We start from the raw sequence: 7,875 nt of genomic DNA, 5'->3' as shown, positions 1-7,875 counted from the left end.
ACCACTAACCGTGCTTTATAACGTTCCAATGTCCCATCTGATTTAAATTTATGCCTAAATAACCACATGCATCGGATAACAGGGTGATCGTGTGGTCGGGGAACAAGTTCCCATGTTTCGTTATCCTGTAAAGCCGAATACTCGGTTTGCATAGCATGCAACCAATTTGGATCAGTTAGAGCTTTGGCATAAGAGGTGGGAACAGGTGAGAGAGAGGTGGTGTGGTGTAGACAGGTTGGCACGGGATTTGGATCTTGTTGTCATCGGGTGTTGGTTTAAAGTGGAAGTGGTAGGTTGTGTAGTGGAATGGGCCGGGGTAGGAACAGTGTGAGGTAATGGGCCAGGGGATGGAATGGGTTGTGGTATTGGTAACGAAAGGGGTCTGCGGGAATAGGTGAACGTGTACGGGGCAGTAGCAGGGTGGGCCGGGTGGACTGGTAGGTCGGAGATGGGTGTTTGGGCCGGTTGGTTAGGTTGGGCCTGTTGGGCTTGGGGGGACGGTCTATGGAAAGTGAATCCGGGTGGTGTAGGGTCATCCAAAAAATTATAGGATGAGGGTGAGTGAGGAATAGTGTAGGGAAACACATGCTCATCAAACGTCACGTGGCGTGAAATGTGGACCTTGCATGTAGTAGGGTCAAAGCAACGGTAGCCACGAAAGTCAGGGGGATACCTGAGAAAAATACAGCGCACGGACCTATGGTGTAGTTTATGAGGCTGTGTGGCTGAGGTGTTAGGGTAACAGGCACAGCCGAACACTCGTAAGTGTTCGTAATCTGGGTGACGAAGGTAAAGGGCAAAGGTAGGTGTATAAAAATTAAGCCTTTTGGTTGGTAGGATGTTGTGAAGGTAGGTGGCAGTGTGTAATGCCTCAACCCAAAACGAAGGAGGAAGATTCGCATGAATTAAAAGGGCCCTAATAATGTCATTAAGGCGTCGTATCATGCGTTCTACCCTACCGTTTTGGGATGACGTTTGGGGGCATGAGAAACGGAAAAGTAAACCGTTTTGATGAGCAAAATTTTTAAATGCTAAATTGTCAAATTCACCCCCTAAGTCACACTGAAAATTTTTTATTTTACAGTTAAATTGGGTGAAAATTAATTGATGGAATTTGGCAAATGTGGGAAAGGTTTCGGACTTATATTTTAGGGGGTAAACCCACACGAAGTGTGAGAAGTTGTCAATTAGCACCATGTAATACTTATATCCTGTTTTACTCGTGATTGGCGAAGTCCATAAATCGCAATGAATAATATCAAAAGGGGCAAAAGTAAACGTATTAGATAAATGAAAAGGCAATCTTTTACTATTCGAAAGTTGACAAGAATTGCAAAGATGACTTTTGTCCTTATTACATTGAAAATTAAAATTACGATTTAAAATATCTAGAACTTGCGCCCCGGGATGTCCTAGACGATCATGCCATGGTAAGTGGTGGGAAGCAATGAAGGTGGCTTGAGGCAGTAGTTGAGGAGGCGTGAACGTATAGAGAGTCCCGGTGCTATTATGGCGAGAAAGTGTCTTCTTAGTTTTGAGGTCCTTCAAAGAAAAACCAAACGGGTCAAATTCGACAGACACTTGGTTATCACGAGTAAAACGTCTAACGGAAATAAGATTTTTAATTATTTGGGGGCTGTAAAGGATATGTGGGAGAATATAGGTGCGGTTTGGTAAGGGGTGAAAGCCCGTACCTGATCCTTTAATTGGTAAAGTCATGCCGTTACCTACCAAAATATTACGACAAACAGGAAAAGAATCAGGGATGTGGATTTTACCTTTTTCGTTGGAGACATGGGTTTCGGCGCCTGTGTCCATAACATCCGAAGTCCAGCCCGTGTTTGGAGAGTTAACCTGTAGATTGGCCATAGCAGCAGCTAAATCAGTTGGACACATGGGTTTATAGATGGGCTGCTGAAATCCAGATGGGTATGGGCTGAACTGGGCCGAAGGAAAAGCTGAATAGTGGGCCTGTGCATCATGTTGTGGGGCTGCCTGCTTGTTGTTCCATTGTGGTTGCTGAGTAGGATAAGGGCATGGTGGGGTTGTCCACGAAGCCCAGTTTGGGAAAGACGGCGGTGTTCCCTGGTATGAGTTCCAAGCCGGCTGCTGCTGTAAGCGGCCCCTGCCACGGCCCCTTCGATTATACGAGCCACCACGTCCCCGTCTGCCTCTACGATTGGAAGATGAAGACGAATAGTCCTGTTGCTGCTGATTGGGTGCTGCTGATGAACCAGTAGGAGGCGGCGGCGATGGTGCAGTTGTAGCTAAGACGGTGTTTTGGGTTCCTTTTTGGGCTTCAATCCTGATAACTTCATCGTTTAGCATTGCTATGGCCTGGTCCCAATCAACACCCTGCTGATTAATCAAGGAGGCAGTGGTGTTGTATTCGGCCGGAAGACCATGAACAAGCTGAAGGACGAGTCTTGATTCAGAGACGGGCTGATCCACGTCGGCTAATTGGTTAGCTAAATCGGACAGTTGTTGGCAATAATCATCAACCGAGGAACAAGCTGTCAATGTGAGGTTACAAAACCTTGTCTCAAGCGCCGCAGCGCGAGCCTTTTTATTACGCAAGAATTTTTCTCGAGTTTTAACCAAGCCGCTTCTGGCTACAGTAGTGTCCATAAGGCGTTTCAAAATACGTCTGAAACGTACTGTAGATCCATTGCAAGACCAAGGCGTCGAGTTCTTTCCATTGGTCGTATTCTAGGGATTTAGCGTCTGGAGGGGTTGAATCGTCTATGTGGTTTTCGACCTTGTATGCGACAACATGAAGACGAAAAGCTTAACCCATTGCGAATACGTAACCATAGTTCCGTCCAAAGTCCGGATTTTTGAGAATATTCGTCATAGAGTAGGCATGGTGAAGGGGGGGCGTTTGTTGACGATTCAGCAGCATCATCATCTTTTGGCATGATGACAGAAACCGAACGAATCGGTGGGTATTGAAACGAAAAAAAAGAAAAGGAAGGAAAATTAAGAATCGATTATGGCTGTGATACCATAAAACCAATTGAAGGTTGTAATGTTTTCTGTCTGTCTTTATTCACAATCAAAGACCCTATATATAGGGAAGAATACAACCATGAAAATAGGAAAAGATATTACACCTAATTATACAATGTATTATCTCTAAATAATAAAACACAATCTTATTCCTAAAATATAGAAATATTATCGGCTGCTAAGACTGTTAAATCCAAACAAATATCAAACAAAATCTATGTATATTTCTTTGTTAGTTGCAGATCCTTGTCTACCTGATCTTGCACATTTCGTCTGGGCGATTCATTAGCCAGTCATACGCCTTGCAATGCAATGAGGAATATTAAAGGGGGCATTCCTGTTGAGCAGCCAACCCAATTCGTATATTCGCAGACCCTAAATTAAAGCAACTTTAATAACATGAACAACTTTCAACACTTGTTATCCCTCAAGTCCATAAACAACACAAACTAAAAGATACAATTAGATTCAAATTCTGTTTTTTTTTTATTAAAGTCTGTTTTATTTAAACAGACCAAGTTCTAAAAAATCAAAATCATACGGCAACAAACACTTTTAAATTATTTAAATTAAATTTTACGCTACCAACAGCATAACAGAATCTAACAAACTTATCATTTCAATCTCTACCTACCTTAGGGTTCAAATTAGGGTTTAATTACAATTTTTATCCCAATTGTGTGTAGAGGTTAGGGTTTAGAAATGCAATCACCTGGATTAATGACGACAAGATTAGAGCCTCGTCGCCGAAGAGGTGTGAGGGGATTACTGATTTGGAGTAATCCTGCATACAAAACGAGTAATTGAGATTGATTGATGACTGTTGTAAATTGGAAAACTAAAATTATTATATGCATTATTGTTGATACCACTTTGTGTGTGGACGCGACTCGGCTCAGTTCGACTTGGTTTCGACACGGTTAGTCCGGCTCAAGCCAGACGTCACGACATTCCTCCGTCGTGCGCCCCAGAATTCGACACGCGAAGCACGGAGAGCCGCGGACCCATTCCCGTTTACATATCACCATGACATCATCATTGTGATGTCATGATGATGTCACATATTTGTCCTATGCATGAATTGGTGAGATATTGTTGTAAACAGAAACTTGTCTGGGCCGTTTCACTTCATATATGGGCCGAAGACTTGAAGTGGACTTTGACTTTCAATTTGGGCTTCACTACAAAATGACGAAACAGAATAGGATTAATATGCATGTCGACGAAAGAGAATGTGTTTCGTCGACTTAGTGTCTCGTCGTGTCCTTTATACGTTTCGTCATGTCTGTGTCTGTTTTTAGTATAAATACCCCTCATTGTTTCGTGTGAAATAGATGAGAGACCTGTGAGACTTAGTGAAATTCTGTAAACATTGTTTGTATATGTTTCGGGTTGTACTCATCCTAATCAATAGATATTGAATCTTTTGGTTACGCGTGTTCTTCTTTGTTAACTTTGTTTGGTTTGCACCGTCACGGGATTCCGCACCCGTTACCGTTGTTGTGATAAACAAGGATAGGTTTTCGTTATCGATCCACCGGAAAAACGGGACCCTACAAATTGGTATCAGAGCATTGGCTCTAATCCTTGTTTAAACCAAACACAAGTTTCGGTTTTTATCGAGTTGTTCTGAAAAATTCATATATTTTCTGAAAAAAGTGGCTAAAATCAGTGAAAACCTTTGTTATTTTGCCAAAAGTTTTATCAAAAACCTTGTTAAATTATTTGTTCTTGCGATACCACCGGGTTTTTAGTAAAAGTTTTGTGCTTTTCGCGGTTTCTGAAAATTTATCCGGTGATATTTTGGCTGAAATCTTCAAGATGTTCTTCATATATTCATAGTGTTCTTCATCAAATTCAAATTCAAACTGTTCTTGAAAGATTATGTGTGTTTGATATGTTTTGTAGTTTGAACTAAAGTGTTATTGATTAAAATAATATTGGTAAAAAAAAAGGGGGTACAGTTATGATTTCTTGTTGAAAATAGGAAGCCTTGAAACAGAAAAAAGTAACGTGTGAAGGTTGAAAATTGTGGCTTTGGTGTCAGAAGGAGATAAGGCAATTTGAAAATATCTCACCAACCAACTCTTGCAACCTTATCAAATTCAGTTTTCGTCAAACAACAAAGATCAACCAGTTTCGTTGCCTAGTTCAACACCACTATCAGTTTCGTCGCAATTAGGACATTCTTCTGTTTCTCGCCAAATAAACATACTTCAGTCTCGTCGATCTTCACCATCCATCCTGTTTCGTCGACCAAAATTCATCATCATTCAGTTTTCGTCATCCAACTCATTCTTATCAGTTTCGTCGAACCTTTAACCTTTCAGTTTCGTCATTACTTCTCTTCATTCAGTTTCGTCGCCATAGAAGAAGAAGATGACAATTCTTGCTACTGGTATCGCAAACAGAGAAAGAGGGAGACAGATCAGTCGAATTAGGATCTGTGAGTGACAATCGGCATCTGAGATTAAAAAAAATTGTTTGCTGTGAATGTGTATATCGCAGAGAGAGAGAGGATGACAATGATATGTTGAACGGCTGGTGCAATTGTTGTCTTACAGCTAGGTTTTAACTTTGGGTGGGTTGACCTTGGCCTTTTGTTATTAAGGCTTCGTGGGCCATAGTCTTTATTTATTGTTGAAATATATTTGAGATATAGTGTTCATAGATAATTATCTCTACGTGATTGATTCTTCGTGGCCCAACAATCTTAGTGGACTATGGATGAAAGGATTGAAGATTGAGTGGACTTCAATCGTGAACTTTTATATCTCAAAGTGGATCTTTGGGCCGACTACAACAGATTTGTTACAACAGTTTGTTTTGTGGGGCATTTATAAATTGAGTGTGGGCCACCTGGACAAAAATACTTAACACATAGTCTTCGTTGTTGTATTTTTATTCATCACACAACTTTTCGTGGACAACACAAATTTGTAAACTTGGGCCTTTGTAAATTACAGTCTTCGTAACAAGTGTTTGTGACGAAAAACCATTTTTCGCCTAATTTGGTTTTTCGCCAAAAAACATATTTTTCGTGGTGTCATTTGTTCATAATTTTCACAGAAGTGTTGCCAAACTAATTTAACTATCTGTTTCAAGTGTGTTTGATCAGATTTTTCACTTCTATACACCAATCATGAGTTGCACAAGTCCGTGGGTTGGAGTATGGACCCACAACCAGCTCAAAATCAGACTTCGATGGCCGAATATTTTAGCGAATCCCGTACCTCGACCCCCTCCACATCAGACGTCGATGGCCGCATATTTAATGAATTCCATTCCTCAAGCCCAACCTCAACCTCAAGTTTCCACAAACAACCTCAATTCAATCCAAGTGTCGATTGTGGTCCGGCCATACAGTTGGGAAACGGTGATCAAACAAGAACTGCGTTTTACGCTAAATTGTCAAGAATGTCAATGATGTGTGAATCTTCGGGAAATGATGACAGTTCAGGATATAGTGGCAGTACTGATGAAGATGGCTCAGGTGTGAGTGATTACAGTTCAGAATCGGATGTGAAGGAGGGAATGGATTCTGAAGCTGATAATTTGTCGAATGATGCTAACGAGAAATCTGACTTGAACAAGAAAGCTGATGTTACATCAGAAGAAATGGAGAAGATTCTCACTGAAGATGGATCTTTTCTTGTCAAACTGCCTTTATGGCAAATGTCTCAGCCTCTACGAGTCAGGTAAATCTGAAACTCCTAGCATCTGTAGTGATTGTGCTGATATGAAACTTGAATGTGCTAAATTGAAACGTGAATCTGAAACGGTTCATAGTCACAATCAAAGTTTGGTTATTGAATTGTCTAAATGCAAAGAGGCAAACATGGCGTTAACTCGAAACGAAAAGGATTTTAAATCTGTAATTGAAACCCTAAAGAAAAGTGTTTCCGAATTGAACAAAGTTGTTTATCATAAACAAGTTAGTATTAACGATTACATTAACATCGTTGAGGAAACCAAAAAGGAGTTAGCCATTGCCAAATGCGAGTATGATGCTATCAAGCAAAATTGGAGAGTTATTCTAACTCCCGATTTGTACTTGATCACATCATGACGTTCAACAACTGAAAGGGAACGTGAAAGGCGTAGGGTATAAGGCGTGTCCACCCCTTTGAGACACAACTATACCAAAATGCCCGATGAAGAGGATATGCCTCGGTATGAACCCAGTGTGCCTCTTGATTATGGGAAGTTACTACTGGCCTAGGGTTCAAACCGGACAATTCATCGGAGGGCTCATCTGATAACAAAGAAAAGTCATCATGTGCTTCAAATCAAAGTCCTCCAACCATTGAGGACTATGATTCTTCAGATGATGAATCAGATGTAATGACCAGGATGAATCACTTGATGAGACGAAAGGAGTAGAAATTCCAATTGAGAATCATATTCTGTGTGATCCTCCTACTCCTACTGTGCAACCTGTTGCCAAGCAAGTGATAGATCCTGTCAAGAATGTCAAGGATGACAAAGAATGTGTGTTTGCTGTTAAGAGCAATAACGTGTTGTATACTTTGGTCGGTGATGCTAAAATTTATTCGACAATGATTTTCCAATTAAAAATGTCAATCCATCTTTGATTGATAAAGTTTTGAAGACAACACGAATAAATTTTTGGGAAAGACCATCCCCGGAGTTGTGATAACACAATGTGATCCAATTCCAAAAGCTGAAATCAGGAAACAATTCGAAATCAAAAATCACCGACAAAACAACAACCTATTGCTACTAAGGGCAAAACAACCAGTTCAACGAGCCAAAGGCCTAACGTTTCTAAATCAAAATTTGAAACAAAAGGAGCTCGTTATCAGAAGAAAAACAGTAATGTCAAATTTGTAGCATCAAAGGGTA

The sequence above is a fragment of the Helianthus annuus genome, chromosome 14 (assembly GCF_002127325.2).
Source record: "Helianthus annuus cultivar XRQ/B chromosome 14, HanXRQr2.0-SUNRISE, whole genome shotgun sequence".
Classification (NCBI taxonomy): Eukaryota; Viridiplantae; Streptophyta; class Magnoliopsida; order Asterales; family Asteraceae; genus Helianthus; species Helianthus annuus.
The sequence above is the reverse complement of the archived record's forward strand: the minus strand, read 5'-3'. Positions refer to the sequence as shown.